The sequence below is a fragment of the Macaca mulatta genome, chromosome 2 (genome assembly GCF_049350105.2).
Source record: "Macaca mulatta isolate MMU2019108-1 chromosome 2, T2T-MMU8v2.0, whole genome shotgun sequence".
NCBI lineage: Eukaryota > Metazoa > Chordata > Mammalia > Primates > Cercopithecidae > Macaca > Macaca mulatta.
In genome coordinates, this window is record NC_133407.1 from 150,584,074 (window position 1) to 150,599,631 (window position 15,558).

The 15,558-nt window shown below is 47.0% G+C and overlaps 1 protein-coding gene and 1 long non-coding RNA gene across 2 annotated transcripts in view; one reads left to right on the forward strand and one right to left on the reverse strand.

The window, feature by feature from the left end:
* Positions 1–15,558, reverse strand: part of TAMM41 (TAM41 mitochondrial translocator assembly and maintenance homolog) — a 124,211-nt gene that overhangs the window by 25,258 nt on the left and 83,395 nt on the right. The gene's annotated exons all lie outside the window — the stretch shown is intronic.
* Positions 111–15,558, forward strand: LOC144339299 (uncharacterized). The gene is made up of 3 exons (XR_013414194.1): positions 111–1,055; positions 11,058–11,592; positions 14,195–15,558. It is a non-coding gene; the product is annotated as an uncharacterized LOC144339299 (long non-coding RNA).

Here is a 15,558-nt window from a genome sequence, read left to right on the forward strand (position 1 = left end):
GAGAAACAGATGCAGGACACCCAGATATGAAGTGGAAGGGAAGGCTCATTCACACCCGCAGTGGCTTGAGATCCGCTGGGTCTGCTTGTTCACATGTTGGCTTCTAGGGATGGCAAAGCTGCCTTTGGTTAGTGAGACCCACTGTGGCCATTTGGATACCGGAACATCTCCGCACGCATGTGTACTCATGTGAACCAAAGGCTTCATGGAGTGTCTATTTCTAACAAGGTTTCTCTGGACTGGGGCCATTGTGAAATATTCACTTTCCAGAATTGAGCCTACTTTAGGCTCAGGACTAACCCTCTACAGTAACCCTCAGGTTCTAACCTTTGAGAGACAGGACCTTATTCTGTTGCCCAGGCTGAAGTGCAGTGGTGTGATCATGGCTCACTGACTGTAGCCTCGAACTCCTGGGCTCAAGGGATCCTCCTGCTTAAGCTTCTTGAGTAGAAGGGACTACAGGCGCACACCACTATGCGTGGCTAATTTTTAAATTTTTTTGTGGAGATAGGGCCCTCACTATGTTGCCCAGGATGGTCTTGAACTCCTGGGCTCAAGCAATTCTTTTGCCTCAGCCTCCCCAAACTCTGGGATTGCAGGGGTGAGCCACTGCGCCCAGCTTCCTCTGAAATATTGACTGCTACTGACAGATCTCGAGAATACTGACATCATTCTGGTGGCTGAAGTCTTGTGGCTTGGATTCACATCCTAGCTCAATAAAATCTGTTTGAGAGCCTAGGTGTCCACAAGCCAAAGTCCAGTCCATCCTCAACTCACCAGGTGCACAGGTTGACAACAGTTTTATTGGTCAGGATTCTTTTTCATTCATAAGGAGGCTTTATTAATGCATGGAACTGGCATGTTCAGAGGGAACTTGCTCTAGATGGGGTTCGCTTCTGTCTCCAGGCCTCCGTGCCTCTCTCCCTCTCTCTCCCTTCTGGAGGGCTTTATCTAGCAGTGCCAGGCTAGATGATGTCTAGCCTGGACAATAAGAGATCGTCGGCCAGGCGCGGTGGCTCACGCCTGTAATCTCACATTTTGGGAAGCCGAGGCAGGTGGATCACCTGAGGTCAGGAGTTCGAGACCAGCCTGACCCACATGGAGAAGCCCTGTCTCTACTAAAAATACAAAATAAGCCAGGCATGGTGGTGCATGCCTGTAATCCCAGCTACGGGAGGCAGAGGTTGCGGTGAGTCAAGATCGCACCATTGCACTCTAGCCTGGGAAACAAGAACGAAACTCTGTCTCAAAAAAAAAAAAAAAAAAAAGACATCATCCAGGGAGCACAATGTCGACCACAGGTCCAGGGTGCACACTCTCATCCCACAACGCCTGGAGAAAGAGGAAGAGTCCTTTCCAGGAGCTTACAGAAGATACTTTTTTTTTTTTTTTTTTTTTTTTTGAGACAGAGTCTCACTCTATTGCCCAGGCTGGAGTGCAGTGGCACGATCTCAGATCACTGCAGCCTCTGCCTCCCGGGTTCAAGTAATTCTCCTGCCTCAGCCTCCTGAGTAGCTGGGATTACAGGTGTGCACCACCACACCTGGCTAATTTTTGTATTTTCAATAGAGACGGGGTTTCACCATGTTGGCCAGTCTGGTGTTGAACTCCTGACCTCAAGTGATCTGCCCACCTTGGCCTCCCAAAGAGCTGGGATTACAGGCATGAACCACTGTGCCTGGCCAAGACTTTTACTTATGAGCCCAAGAAGCACCTTCTTGGACATCCTTAGCTCTGATTTGGTCACATGAATAGCACTGAGCCAAATGCCTTGGGAGTTAACCCCATTGTCGTGGCCAGTCAGAGCCTGCCCTGCTGGGACCAGGCCTACCGAACCTCATGGTTGAGAATGAGAGAGAATGAATCTCTCTGAGGACAACCAGGGCATTGTTGGCAGAAGATGGGGCCAACCGTGGAGAGCCACCAGCGTATTTCCTCCAGAGCTGCATCCTCCTTACCTTGAACTGACCAGCTTACTCCCGAAGTGTGTCAAGTCTGGACATTGTTCAGGTCTTAGATTGTGAAACTCCCTGCCGCATTTGCCACTGCTGATCCTTCTTGAAATTCTCTACTTTAATGGTTCTTGACCCTGGCTGTGTTAATGTGGAGAATTTTGCACTTATCCATGGCCAGGGGGTTCAGATATAATGGGTATGAGATTGGGGTAGGGTTCAGGTGTCTGTTTGCTTGCAGAGAGTCCTGGGTGACTTTGATGCAAGTAGCTCCAACTGGGAACCACTAGGCTTCTGTGGCATCACCCTCTTGTGGTCCACTATGCAGGTATTTACTGAGTATGTGCTGGACACTCAGGCAGGTGCTGAGCACTCAGAGATGAACAAAACAAGGTCATTGTCTGCCCGGAGTTTGTTCCTTCTGGTGGGTTTGTGGTCTCGCTGACTTCAAGAATGAAGCTGTGGACCTTTGTGGTGAGTGTTATAGTTCTTTTTTTTTTTTTTTTTTTTTTTTTTTTTTGAGAGAGAGTCTTGCTCTGTTGCCCAGGCTGGAGTGCAGTGGCCGGATCTCAGCTCACTGCAAGCTCCGCCTCCTGGGTTCACGCCATTCTCCTGCCTCAGCCTCCCAAGTAGCTGGGACTACAGGCGCCCGCCACCTTGCCCGGCTAGTTTTTTTTTTTTTTTTTTGTATTTTTTAGTAGAGACGGGGTTTCACCATGTTAGCCAGGATGCTCGATCTCCTGATCTCCTCATCCGCCTGTCTCGGCCTCCCAAAGTGCTGGGATTACAGGCTTGAGCCACCGTGCCGAGCCTTGTTACAGTTCTTAAAGGTGGTGTGTCCAGAGTTTCTTCCTTCCGGTGGGTTCGTGGTTTTGCTAACTACAAGAATGAAGCCACGGACCTTCGTGGTGAGCATTACAGCTCTCAAAGGTGGCACGGACCGAAAGAATGAGCAGCAGCAAAATCTATTGTGAAAAGCGAAAGAACAAAGCTTCCACAGAGCGGAAGGGAACCCGAGCTGGTTGCCACTGCTGGCTGCAGTGGCCAGTTTTTATTCCCTTATTTGTCCCTGCCCACATCCTGCTGATTGGTCCATTTTACAGAGTGCTGATTGGTCCATTTTACAAACCTCTAGCTAGCCACAGAGCACTGATTGGTGTATTTTACAATCCTAGTTACAGAGTGCTGATTGGTGCATTTTACAATCCTCTTGTAAGACACAAAAGTTCTCCAAGTCCCCACTTAACCCAGGAATTCCAGCTGACTTCACCTCTCAATTGTTCTTACAAAGCTTTTTTTTTTTTTTTTTTTTTTTGAGACAGGGTCTTGCTTTCTGTCACCCAGGCTTGAGTGCAGCCACACAATCATAGCTCACTGCAGCCTCCAATTGCTGGGCTCCAGCGACCCTCTCGCCTCACCCTTTCGAGTAACTGGGACTACAGGTGCTACAGGTGCATGCCACCATGGCTGGTTAATTTTTATTTTTTAATTTTTTGTAGAGATAGGGTTTTGCTATGTTTCCCAGGCTGGTCTTGAACTCCTGGGCCCTAGCGATCGTCCTGCCTTAGCCTCCCAAACTGCTGAAATTATAGGTGTGAGCCACCATGCCTGGCCCTTATGAAGCTTATACCATAGTGGGGGATGTTGAGAGAGACAACTAAATAAGTACATGTTCGAAGGGCTTCAGAGAGTGCTGTCAACTATCAGGATAAAGCTGGTAGGAGAAATGGAGAAAGTCAATCAGGATGAAGTGATGGGGGAATGGAGAGCTGTCTTAGATAGGATAATCAACACTGGCTGCCCTGGTCGGCACAGTGGCTCACACCTGCAATCCCAGCACTTTGGGAGGCTGACGCTGGAGGATCACTTGAGCCCAGGAGTTCAAGACCAGCCTGGGCAACATGGTGAGACCTCCATCTCTAATAAAAATACAAAATAAATAAATAGTGGGGCATGGTGGTGTGGCCTTGTAGTCCCAGCTACTTGGGAGGCTGAGGTGAGAAGATCATTTGAGCCTAGGAGGCAAAGAATGCATTGAGCCAAGAATGCACCACTGCACCCCAGCCTAGGTGACAGAGCAAGACTCTGTATCCAAAAAAAAAAAAAAAAAAAAAATAGGCCAGGCACAGTGGCTCATGCCTATAATCCCAGGACTTTGGGAGGCCGAGGCAAGTGGATCACCTGAGGTCAGGAGTTCGAGACCAGCCTGGCCAACGTGGTGAAACCCCATCTCTACTAAAACTACAGAAAATTAGCTGGGGATGGTGGCTCATGCCTGTGATCCCAGTTACTTGGCAGGCTGAGGCAGGAGAATCACTTGAGCCGGGGAGGCAGAAGATCACGCCACTGCGCTCTAGCCTCAGTGACAGAGCAAGACTCTGTCTAAAAAAAAAAAAAAAAAAAAAGAGAGAGAGAGAGAGATCTGAGAAATGTTTCAGAGGTTAAAAAGAATTGGTGGTCGGATGCAGTGGCTCATGTTTGTAATCCCAGCATTTTTGGGAGTTCAAGGCAGGAGGATCACTTAAGCCCAGGAGTTCAAAACCAACCTGGGCAACATAAAGAAACCCCTTCTTTACAAAAGTTTTTTAAAAAATCAGCCAGACATGATGGCTTGCACCAGCTACTCGAGAGGCTGAGGTGGGAGGATCACTTTAATCCAGGAGGTCAAGGCTGCAGTAAGCCATGATTGCACCACTGCATTCCAGCCTGGGTTATAGAGCGAGACCCTGCCTAAAAAAATAATAAAAAATTTAAAAAAAGAATTGGTAATGCATTGGCAGTAGTTGGTGAGGAGTGGGGGAAGTCACAGTGACACTTGGATCTCTAGATTAGATGCCTGGGTAGCGGGTCGTGTTGGTAGCTGAGCTGGAGACACAGGGAGTGGAGGAGATTGACAGAGATGATGCTGGGTTGTTTTGCACAAGTTTTGAGGAACACACAGGATATACAGAGGGTCCTGCCAGTGTTTGATACCTGAGTCCATAGCTGAGGAGCAGGGGGCCTCGGTTCCACCTGAAAGTAACCAAGATTCCTGCAGGTAGAATGAGAGGAGCTGGGAGAACAGCAGCACTTAGGAGCAGGTGGAGAAACAGCAGCCAGCAAAATTCACAGACATGGACAAGGATGTGAGGAGAACACGAGGCTGCCCCTTGCACTGAGAACGAATTTGGTCTCCTTGCTGTGCCTGAAGCACTCAGTGGCATCTGGCCATGCCCCCTTTATCTCGACATCGGTCTCCTCGCCCCTTGCCCTTCCTTCTTCAGATCTCTCTTTTCCTCAGATCTCTCTTTTCCTCACTGTGCTTCCTTCTAGGATCCCGAACTGATGACCACAGCTCTTCCCTAGGGAGCTGCAGCAGCCCCCTAGTCAGAGCCCCTGCCCTCAAATACAGGCCTCCCCTCTTTCCCCCATCCTGCTCTTCCTGACTTCGGCAGACACCAAAGCCTGGATAACAAAGGGTAGACTCAGGCATGGGACTCAGGGTAGAAACAGAGAGGAGACTCAGCCTAACACACACAGGCTTTCTGCATCCAAGGCCACTATCTGGGCTTTGAGAAAAGTCTGTGACGTGCAGATGTCTCTCCCAGTCCCGCAGGCACTGGCATGGGACCCTTTCACAAGGGGTCCAGGAAGAAACTAGGATGAGTCGGCTTGTGGGGAAGAATGTGGAAGGACTAAAGGGATTGAGGAAGGCCTGTTGCAGGAGAGAAAGAAGAGGTGAACAAGACCAGAGGCTTTGTTTCTGACGGACTGTGGGAGGATGGTACGGTGGTCCAAGCACTGGTGTCAGAGAACACATTCCTGTTAAGGAGCTGGGGAAAGGAATTCACACGAGAACCGCCGCTGAACACTCTGAACATTCTGTGTACTGTCAGGTGGGTATGTCCAGCTTGAACCTAAGAAGAAAGGCATTTCACGTGCCCTCGGCTGGGACCCACGTGCACCGGATGGCCAGCACTAGGGCTGCCTGGCAACGTACCCCTCCCTCCAAGCTCACAGTGCCACAAAGGCCCTGTCAGGCTCTGCTCTCCTCCCACACACCTCTCCAGCCTCACCCTCTCACCACTCCCAGAACCAGCTCTTACACTCCTTAGGGTCCACATATGCCATGCTGTTCTCACTGTCTGCAATAATTTCACCCCATAAAGCACTTCCTCCCTGAGCTTTCTCCTGCCTGCTGTCTGTTCGTCCCCTGACTGATGTTAGCATGGATGAGTATTATTTAATGGGTTGCAAAACATGTTTAGGCATCACACAGTCCTGGATTAGAATTCCAGCTTTCCTCTGCACTCCCTTTAAGACTTCAGCAACCACTGTGTCCATCTTACTATGAGTGAAATGGAGTTTCTTCCAGGGCTATTTGAGGCTCAAATGACTTATATAAAGTGCTCTGCACATAGTAGGTGCTCAATAAACGTTAGCACTCCTTCTCTGCCCTTGAGGCATTCGATTAATGGTTTTCAATTCTAGAGTCACTGAACAGCTACCATTTGTTGGAAGCTACCAAGTGTCTGGTGGCACTGCCTTTTCTCCTCTTCCATGACCACCCTTACTTATCCTGAGTGTAATTCTCTTTTCTTATGCATTGGAACTGATGTGCTGGCCATGCAGAGGAATAGGCAGGACCTGTCATTTACTGGGGGTCCACTCTGTGCCTGATCTTCACAAGGTGTTTTCCAGATAGTCTCTCAGTTAATATTCACAATGACTCTTTGAGGTTGGTTGTATTAATCACTATCTTATATATGAGCAAATTGAGACTCTGAGAAGTTAAATAACCTTGCTGAGATTAAACAGCCAGGACTGATAGAGCCAAGATAGAAATCTGGTCTTCCAGGGCCAGGTGTGGTGGCTCACGGCTGTAATCCCAGCACTTTAGGAGGCCAAGGCAGGCTGATCACCTGAGGCTGGGAGTTCGAGACCAGCCTGACCAACATGGAGAAACCCCGTCTCTACTAAAAATAGAAAATTAGCTGGGCGTGGTGGCACATACCTGTAATTCCAGTTACTTGGGAGGCTGAGGCAGGAGAATCGCTTGAGCCCGGGAGGCAGAGGTTGTGGTGAGTTAAGATTGCACCATTGCACTCCAGCCTGGGCAACAGGCTGAGCGAAACAGGAAGAGCAAAATTGCTTCTCAAAAAAAAAAAAAAAAGAAAAAGAAAAAAGAAACCCAGTCTTCCAGAGTCCAAAGCCCATGTTCTTTCAAATGGACTCTATTTCCTGTCACAAAGGATACTATATAGTAATAACAGTAATAAAAATAGTTACCACTTAGTGATTACATATGGGCTGGAAACTATTCTAGCTGAATACTTGTGTTAATTTAATTAACCTTTGCAAACATCCCATGCCATCGTTCCTATTATTATCCCATTGTACAGATAACTGAGGCACAGAGGGGTTAAATAACCTGTCTGGGTCACTGAGTTGAATCTGTGTGCATAGAAATTACACAGTCTTCATTCTTTCTTCTTCTTTCAATGAGCATGGTAAGATCCACGCTCACATGAGAGAGAATAAGTGGAAACATTTTACAAACTGTAAAGTGCTTGAGAAATGTTCGCTGTTACGCTGAAAGTTGAGTGAGGGGAAATTCTGAGTGGACTCAGAGTTTGAAAACCAGGGAACGAGAGCACTGTTGGAACTCTATGAGTCCAGGGGAGGCCGTCTCCCCAGGAAGGCAGGGTAGAGTCCGAGAATTACGCAGAGGTCAGAGGAACTTAGAGACTGACATTTGTCACCTGTCCCTGGAGAGCTGCAGAATCATAAGCCCTACAAAGATGATTAGCAGCCCACGAGACCACACACAGCTCTTCCAACCAGCAAACAGAGCTGGCACACTTGCACAATCCCCTGGGAGTGCGTCACCATGATGTCACCTTGTTTATTCCCCGCGTGGAAATCAGGCCCAAGTGGGCCTAATGAACTGCCGGCCACAGACAGCAAAATGACAATGCTTTGTAACTTATCCTGGTGCTTTAATCTTTGCTCTGATTCTGTGATTTAGAAGCAATTCTGTGTCACTTCCCCTCAATCACTGGCCACGTCACCACATCAGTGCAGGGTGATAATCATTCATGCAGCAAACATGTAGGCACTGAGAGCCTCTTTCCAATCCTGTTCCCCGAGCAGCTGCTCAAGAGGCGTTGGTGAACGAATGGCAGGGTCCTCGTTGTTTAGAAACTGAGTCCAGCAGGGAAGGGACACACTGAAGAAACCAAGTTGTACTGGGAGTTTTTATAAACGAGAGTTACAAGAGCCATGAAGTGTAAGTCTGGGGCCCCCATTCAGTCTTGGGAGGGCAGAGGATGCTTCCCAGAGGAACTAATGTCTAAGCTGAGCCAGCAGGTTAAGTAGGAGTCAGTCGGGTGAAAGAAGGAAAGAACAGCGCAAGTGGTGGCAGCAGACAGCAAAGCCCCAGGAATGGAGATGATCCCAGTTGTCTGGAGGTTAGAGAGCCCGCATCTCAAGGTGAGCGGGAGCTGCTAGGACACATTGCTGGAGGCCGAGGTGAGCTGTTAAGGGTTCTGGGACATTTTGTTTTTGAAGGGCAATGGAGACATTCCAGAATTTTAAGTTGGGAGCAACATGATCAGATCTGTGGGGTGCTTTTGTTTGTTTGTTTGAGACGGAGTCTCGCTCTGTCGCCCAGGCTGGAGTGCAGCGGCACGATCTCGGCTCACTGCAACCTCCGTCTCCCAGGTTCAAGTGATTCTCCTGCCTCAGCCTCCTGAGTAGCTGGGATGACAGGCACATGCCAACACGCCCAGTTAATTTTTGTATTTTTAGTAGAGACGGGGTTTCACCATGTTGGTCAGGCTGTCTCAAATTCCTGACCTCGGGTGATCCGCCCACCTCGGCCTCCCAAAATGCTGCGGTTACAGGCATGAGCCACTTCATCTCGGCTGGATGTGTGTATTTTTAGTTTTTAATTTTGTTTTTGTTTTTGAGATGGAATCTTGCTGTGTTGCCCAGGCTAGGGTGCAGTGGCCTGATCTCAGCTCACTGCAACCCCCGCCTCCCAGGTTCAAGTGATTCTCCTGCCTCAGTCTCCCAAATAACTGGGATTACAGTCATGTACCACCACGCCCATCTAATTTTTGTATTCTTAGTAGAGATGGGGTTTCACCATGTTGGCCAGGCTGGTCTTGAACTCCTGATCTCAGGTGATCCACCCGCCTCAGCCTCCCAAAGTGCTGAGATTACAGGTGTGAGCCACCTCGCCCCGCCTGAGAAATATAATTTACCATTATATTCTTTAATCTCCTCCAAATCCCATTAATCATTGCTCTTAAAGAAAGAGCATTATATTCTTTAATCTCCCCAGATCCCATTAATTATTGCTCTTAAATAATTAATGGGATCTGGGGAGATTAAAGAATATAATGCTAAATATAATTATTTAAGAGCAATAATTAATGGGATCTGGGGAGATTAAAGAATATAATGCTAAAAAGTCAATTATTTTTCATCTTTTTCATAAAAAACATTTGTCAGAGACCCACCTGCATGTGCTCAGCACTACTCAGCCCTACTCCGTACTGCTCACGTGAAAAGAGTGATCGCCATCTAGGAGCTTAGCGGGTGATCAATGGCACATCCATTCTTTTAGGAAACACCTAGATGCTTAATAGTAAGCATCTCTCATGTGCCAGGCACTGCACAAGGCCCTGTAAACGAGACGCCAACTCTGCTTGGAAGTGGTACAGTGGAAAGGGCATTGGGCCAGGCAGACATGGGCTCAAACTCCTACCCCAGCACCTCCTGAGAGAACTCCGTCGACCTTTTAGGACCCTGATGTCCTCAGGTGTAACACTGGAATAAAGACACGTGGCTTCCACAGCCCATGTGTGGATGAATGGGAATGCATACAGAAAGCAAGTGCTCAGTACATATGAATTCCTCCCACCCCACCCCAGTTCCTCCACCTTCCAGGTTTTAGCATCTAGATGAAAACCAAATTCTATAAATCAGGTTTAAGAAAACATTCCTGGCTGGGCACGGTGGCTCACGCCTGGAATTCTAGCACTTTGGGACGCTGAGGTGGGTGGATCACTTGAGATCAGGAGTTCGAGACTAGCCTGGCCAACGTGGTGAAACTCCGTCTCCACTAAAAATATGAAAATCACGTGGTGGCACGTGCCTGTAGTCCCAGCTATTTGGGAGACTGAGGCAGGAGAATCGCTTGAACCCAGAAGGCAGAGGTTGCAGTGAGCTGAGATCACGCCACTGCACTCCAGCCTGGGGGACAAGAATGAAACTCCATCTCAAAACAAAAAAAGAGAAAGAAAACCTTCCTGAGTAGAAAGCCACACAAAGCGGACAGACCTGATCATAATATTTCCAGAACACCTCTACTGTCATCATTCTGGATGGGCAAGTAGCTGCCCTCTCAGGAAGCTTTTTTCCTTTAAGGAAACACATGAGCTTACCTGTCAAACTTGTTTTCTTCCCTATGATGCAAGTGATTGCCTCCGCTTCCCAAAGCCTGGAGGCCAATCCACCACCGCTGCTGCCACTGACCCCATGGCCAGTTAGGCTAATCTTCCAGGACTTGCCAAGGTGCGCTCTCCCTGGAGGCCTCCTAGAATCCTTAAAGCGCTAATTCAACATTTCCTCTTGAGCTCTCTTCAAGCCGAATCAGTTGCTTCATTTTCACATCTTCATGAACACTTAGTTGTGAATAATTTTATTTTTCATTTTCAGCATTTGCTTTTCTCATTTCTTCTCATTTTAATTTTCTAATATTTTGACCTTTTATAAAAGAAATGGATGATGATGCTATTCCTTCTTCTATCCCTTAGAGGACCGTAAATACAGTTTTTTTGTTTTGTTTTGTTTTTTTGAGATAGGCCCTTGCTCTGTTGCCCAGCCTGGAGTGCGGTGGTGCAGTCTTGGCTCACTGTAACCGCCACCTCCTGGGCTAAAGCAATTCTCGTGCCTCAGCCTCCTGAGTAGCTGGGACTACAGGGGCCCGCCACCAAACCTGGCTAATTTTTGTATTTTTAGTAGGCATGGGGTTTCACCATGTTAGCCAGGCTGGTCTCGAACTCCTGGCCTCAAGTGATCCACCTGCCTTGGCCTCCCAAAGTGCTGGGATTACAGATGTGAGCCACCGCACTCGACCAAGTCATCTTAAATTCAGGTTGTTGTTTCATTTTCATTTTACCTGGAATGAATTCATCTCTTCTTGATTGTTGATTTTGTTTCATTCTGTATCTTATTATCATTGATTTTCCTAATAGACTTTGGGATTTTGGTTTGCTCAGTCTTCTTGAGGGCACTTTTCCCCTCTTGATCACCGCAGTCTCTCTGCTGCACTCCCTCTTTCCTGTCTAGCAGTTTCTAGCTGCCTCCACCCAGCCCCTCTAGCTCCTAATCCAGAACTGAGTTTCTGTTGGTGCCTGGGCTCTCCACTCATAGAGGGGAAATGCAGTTCCACGCCCCAAGTCACTGCAAAGACTGGCCCAAGTCTTGGTTTCTCTGTCTCCCGAGAAACATGTTTATAAGCCATAGGTCCAAATAGCTGCCAGCTGCAGATTTCTTAGCTTCCTTTCACAGATGCAAGGTATCTGTGCATGTGCATGTGCGTATTTGAATAAAGAGACCCTTCCCTTTCCTGGTGCAGTGGGTCACACCTGTAATCCCAGCACTTTGGGAGGCCAAAGCGGGTGGATCACCCGAGGTCAGGAGTTCAAGACCATCCTGACCAACACAGTGAAACCCCATCTCTACTAAAAATACAAAAATTAGCCGGGTGTGGTGGCGGGCACCTGTAATCCCAGCTGTTCAGAAGGCTGAGGCAGGAGAATCACTTGAATCCGGAAGGTGGAGGTTGCAGTGAGCCGAGATCACGCCATCACACTCCAGCCTGGGCGACAAAGCGAGACTCTGTGTCAAGAAAAAAAAAAAAAGAAAGAAAAGGAAAAAGAGACCCTTCCCCAGGTCCCAGTTTGAAGCAGGAGGTCTGAGTTGTTCTTGCACTTTGCTTGGTGCCCTTGCCATGCCTGTCACTGCGTAAAAACCCAATTCCTGCTTCTCCACCCAGAGCCTTGCAGGCCCATTTGTCACTCACGTATCTTTGTTATTACTCCATGGAGATATGTATTACATGTTTCAGTATGGTGGGGTTTTTTTTTTTTCTGTCTCTTTGTATCATTTATCTGTCATTTCATACATTTGGAAAAGGGAAACCCTCGAAGCATAATCTTAAGAAACTATCTTGCCCTGAGCTTCCCACATGGCCTGCACAGACCTTTGCTAGTACACGTATTACATGAAATTATAACTGTCTACATTGCTGACACCACCAGTTCCCCAGAGCCATGGGTCAGGTGGCAGAGCCAGGATTTGAACCTCAGTCTACTGACACCAAGTCCTCTTACCTAGAACACCAATGGATGAATACAACCATTTACATTTTCCCATCCCTATTGCCTTGCACAAGCTCTGGCATAAAATATGTGCTCAGTTATTATTTGTGGAGTAACTTCAACTTAGACTCCCATTACTGTCTTCTAGATTTACCATAACTCTCTCGTCCTTTTTTTCCCCCTAAATCTAGCACAGTATCCCTCTATTTAGACGTGCAAAGTAAGGGAACTCCTGACTCTCCCTATGCTGGCCTTCCTGTGCCCACAACAAACATCATGACCAAAGAACTCTCTCTCTCACGGGTCTGACCCTTTCTGTACAACCTTTTAAGAAACTGATTTTGAGGCTGGGCACGGTGGGTCACTCCTGAAACCCCAGCACTTTGGGAGGCCGAGGCAGGTGGATCACCTGAGGTCAGGAGTTCGAGACCAGCCTGGCCAACATGGTGAAAAACCGCCTCTACTAAAAATACAAAAAATTAGCTGGGCAGTGGCACATGCCTGGGGATGCAGGAGAATCACTTGAACCTGGAAGGCGGAGGTTGCAGTGAGCCGAGATCGCACCACTGCACTCCAGCAGGGGCAACAAGAGCGAAGCTCCGTCTCAAAAAAAATAAATAAATAAAAGAACTTGATTTTGATAATCATTTGCCCTCCCAGTGTAGACACAGATTTCTCTTTTGCCAATTGGAAATCCTAAAGCCATCCTCTACCTTTTTTTTTGAGACAGGGTCTACCTGTCACCCATGCTGGAGTGCAGTGGTCTCATCATGGCTCACTGCAGCCTTGACCCCTTGGGCTCAATTATCCTCTTGCCTCAGGCTACTGTGGGGCTGGTACTACAGGCATGTGCCACCATGCCAAGTTGATTTTTAAAAATTTATCTGTAGAGACGAGATCTTACTATTTTGCCCAGGCTGGTCTCAAATTTCTGGGCTCAGGTGATACTCCCACCCTGGCCTCCCAAAGTGCTGAGATTACAGGTGTGAGCCACCACACCCAGTCCCTTAAAGCTTTTGAAAGTAAAAAGATGGGAAAATTGATAAATGAAGCTCATGCAGTGGTCTGAAGGAGTGTGATCTGGAATTTTACTTCTCTCTTTAATTTTGGCCTAAAATGTGAAAAACAAACACATCTTGACATAATGCAATTCTGTGATCTTGGGTTATCTATAAGCAGCCTCCAACTAAGAAAATTCACAGTGATTTCCCATAATATTACTTTATATTTCAATAACACTCAATTCATCTCAATTTTATACCAAACCAATTACCTGGGTGTTATCGTTCATTTTTTAACCCATGATGAAACAGAAGCAGAGAGGTTAAGTGACCTGGTGAAAGTCACACAATGGATAAAGGGCAGAGCCTGTACCCAAACCCAGATCTTTCTTTCCATTTCTAAGCTTTCTGTTGCCTAATACATCACTGTTATACACTAATTTTCAAGTGCCAGATACATGAAGATGACCTTCATAGTTATTTTTGTTTCGATATTATCTTTGAATAATATATAAAGCATTCGCAGGTCACTGACTTTTATTTATTACGTGTCTCTCTGTCTTTCGTTTTGTTTTGTTACTTTTGTTGTTGTTGTTGAGACGGGGTCTAACTCTGTTGCCCAGGCTGGGGTGAAGTGGCATGACCTCAGTTCACTGAAGGCTCAATCTCCCAGGCTCAAGTGATCCTCCCACCTCAGCCTCCCGAGTAGCTTGGACTACAGGTGCACGCCACCATGCCCGGCTAATTTTTTGTAGAGACAGGGTCTCACTGTGTTGCCTAGGCTGGTCTTGAAGTCCTGGGCTCAAGTGATCCTCCTGCTGCAGCCTCCCAAAGTGCTGGGATTACAGGTGTGAGCCACGGCGCCCAGCCCCATTCTGTTAAATTTTATAAGTGCAATGCTGTGTGTGCCTCGGAACAGGGACTGCTTTGCATTCCCAGTGCCTTGTGAAGAGCCAGACCCTGACACATGTTTGCAGAGCTCCCAGACCTGTATCCCGAAGGCCACACAACCTGAAGGCTCAGGTTAACCAGCAAGGTCGCGATGTCACGTAATCCTACTCTTTTTCAATAAAGACAGCTAGGTAAATATATAACCAAATTTGATGTAAGTTATATACAAACCTTTTCATATATAAAATACCACAAGTCACACATATTTTTACAATTGCTTTTGAAACTCAGTTTTCCTGAGTTTTAGCCAGGAAAATAGTCATTGTCAGATCACGATTTGTATAAAATGCTTTGTGACTCAGTCAACCACCAGCTGACCTCACGATGCAAACCTTAGTTGGCCTCATCTTCCTGTGGTTTTTCCACACTGTTTTTGTAGCTTTCATTTAAAATAATATTCAGTTGCGCCTCCAATGAAACCAAGCCTTTGTTCTCTTCCTCCTGTTTTTCCTCCCAAAGAACTGACAATATAAGTCTTTTCTCTGGCTCTGGTTAAGTACAAACCCACGATCAAGTGGACCCAGGGACTCACTGGGTTCCGGGCTCTTACTACCACCATCCTGACAGTCAACCACAAATACCCGTCACCGCCATCCTCGGTATTTCATCATCACAATAGCCACCTCTAGCTGAGCCCTTACTATGGGGCAGGTACTTATCGAGCTTTCCCATGAATCAGGAATTCATGTAATTTTAATTGCCACAACACCACTATGGAGCAAATACTACAACGTTCTTTCAATATATAATGAAATTGAGACTCAAATAAGTTAAGAAAACTTCTCCAAAGCCACAGAGCTACAAGTGGTAAAGGCAGGATTCAACACCAGGTCATTTCCAGTTTCGAATCCTCAGGATACCCCATATTAAACATGCAGTCTATACGTGTAACACACACAGACAGACATGTGAGAACTGAGTTGCAGCTATTTGATATAAGACCATATTTTAGAGACATTTAAACATTTGTTAACGATGTTATTATGGTTATCTTTTCACCTTCTGGAGTAAATTTTTTTTTTGTTTTTTTTTTTTTGGTTTTTTTTTTTTGAGATGGAGTCTTATTTTGTCACCCAGGCTGGAGTGCAGTGGTGTGATCTCAGCGCACTGCAAGCTCTGCCTTCCGGGTTCAAGTGATTCTCCCGCCTCAGTCTCCCAAGTAGCTGGGATTACAGATGTGCATCACGACACCCGGCTAATTTTTCTATTTTTAGTAGAGATTGGGTTTCGCCATGTTAGCCAGGCTGGTCTCGAACTCCTGGCCTCATGTGATCCATCCAC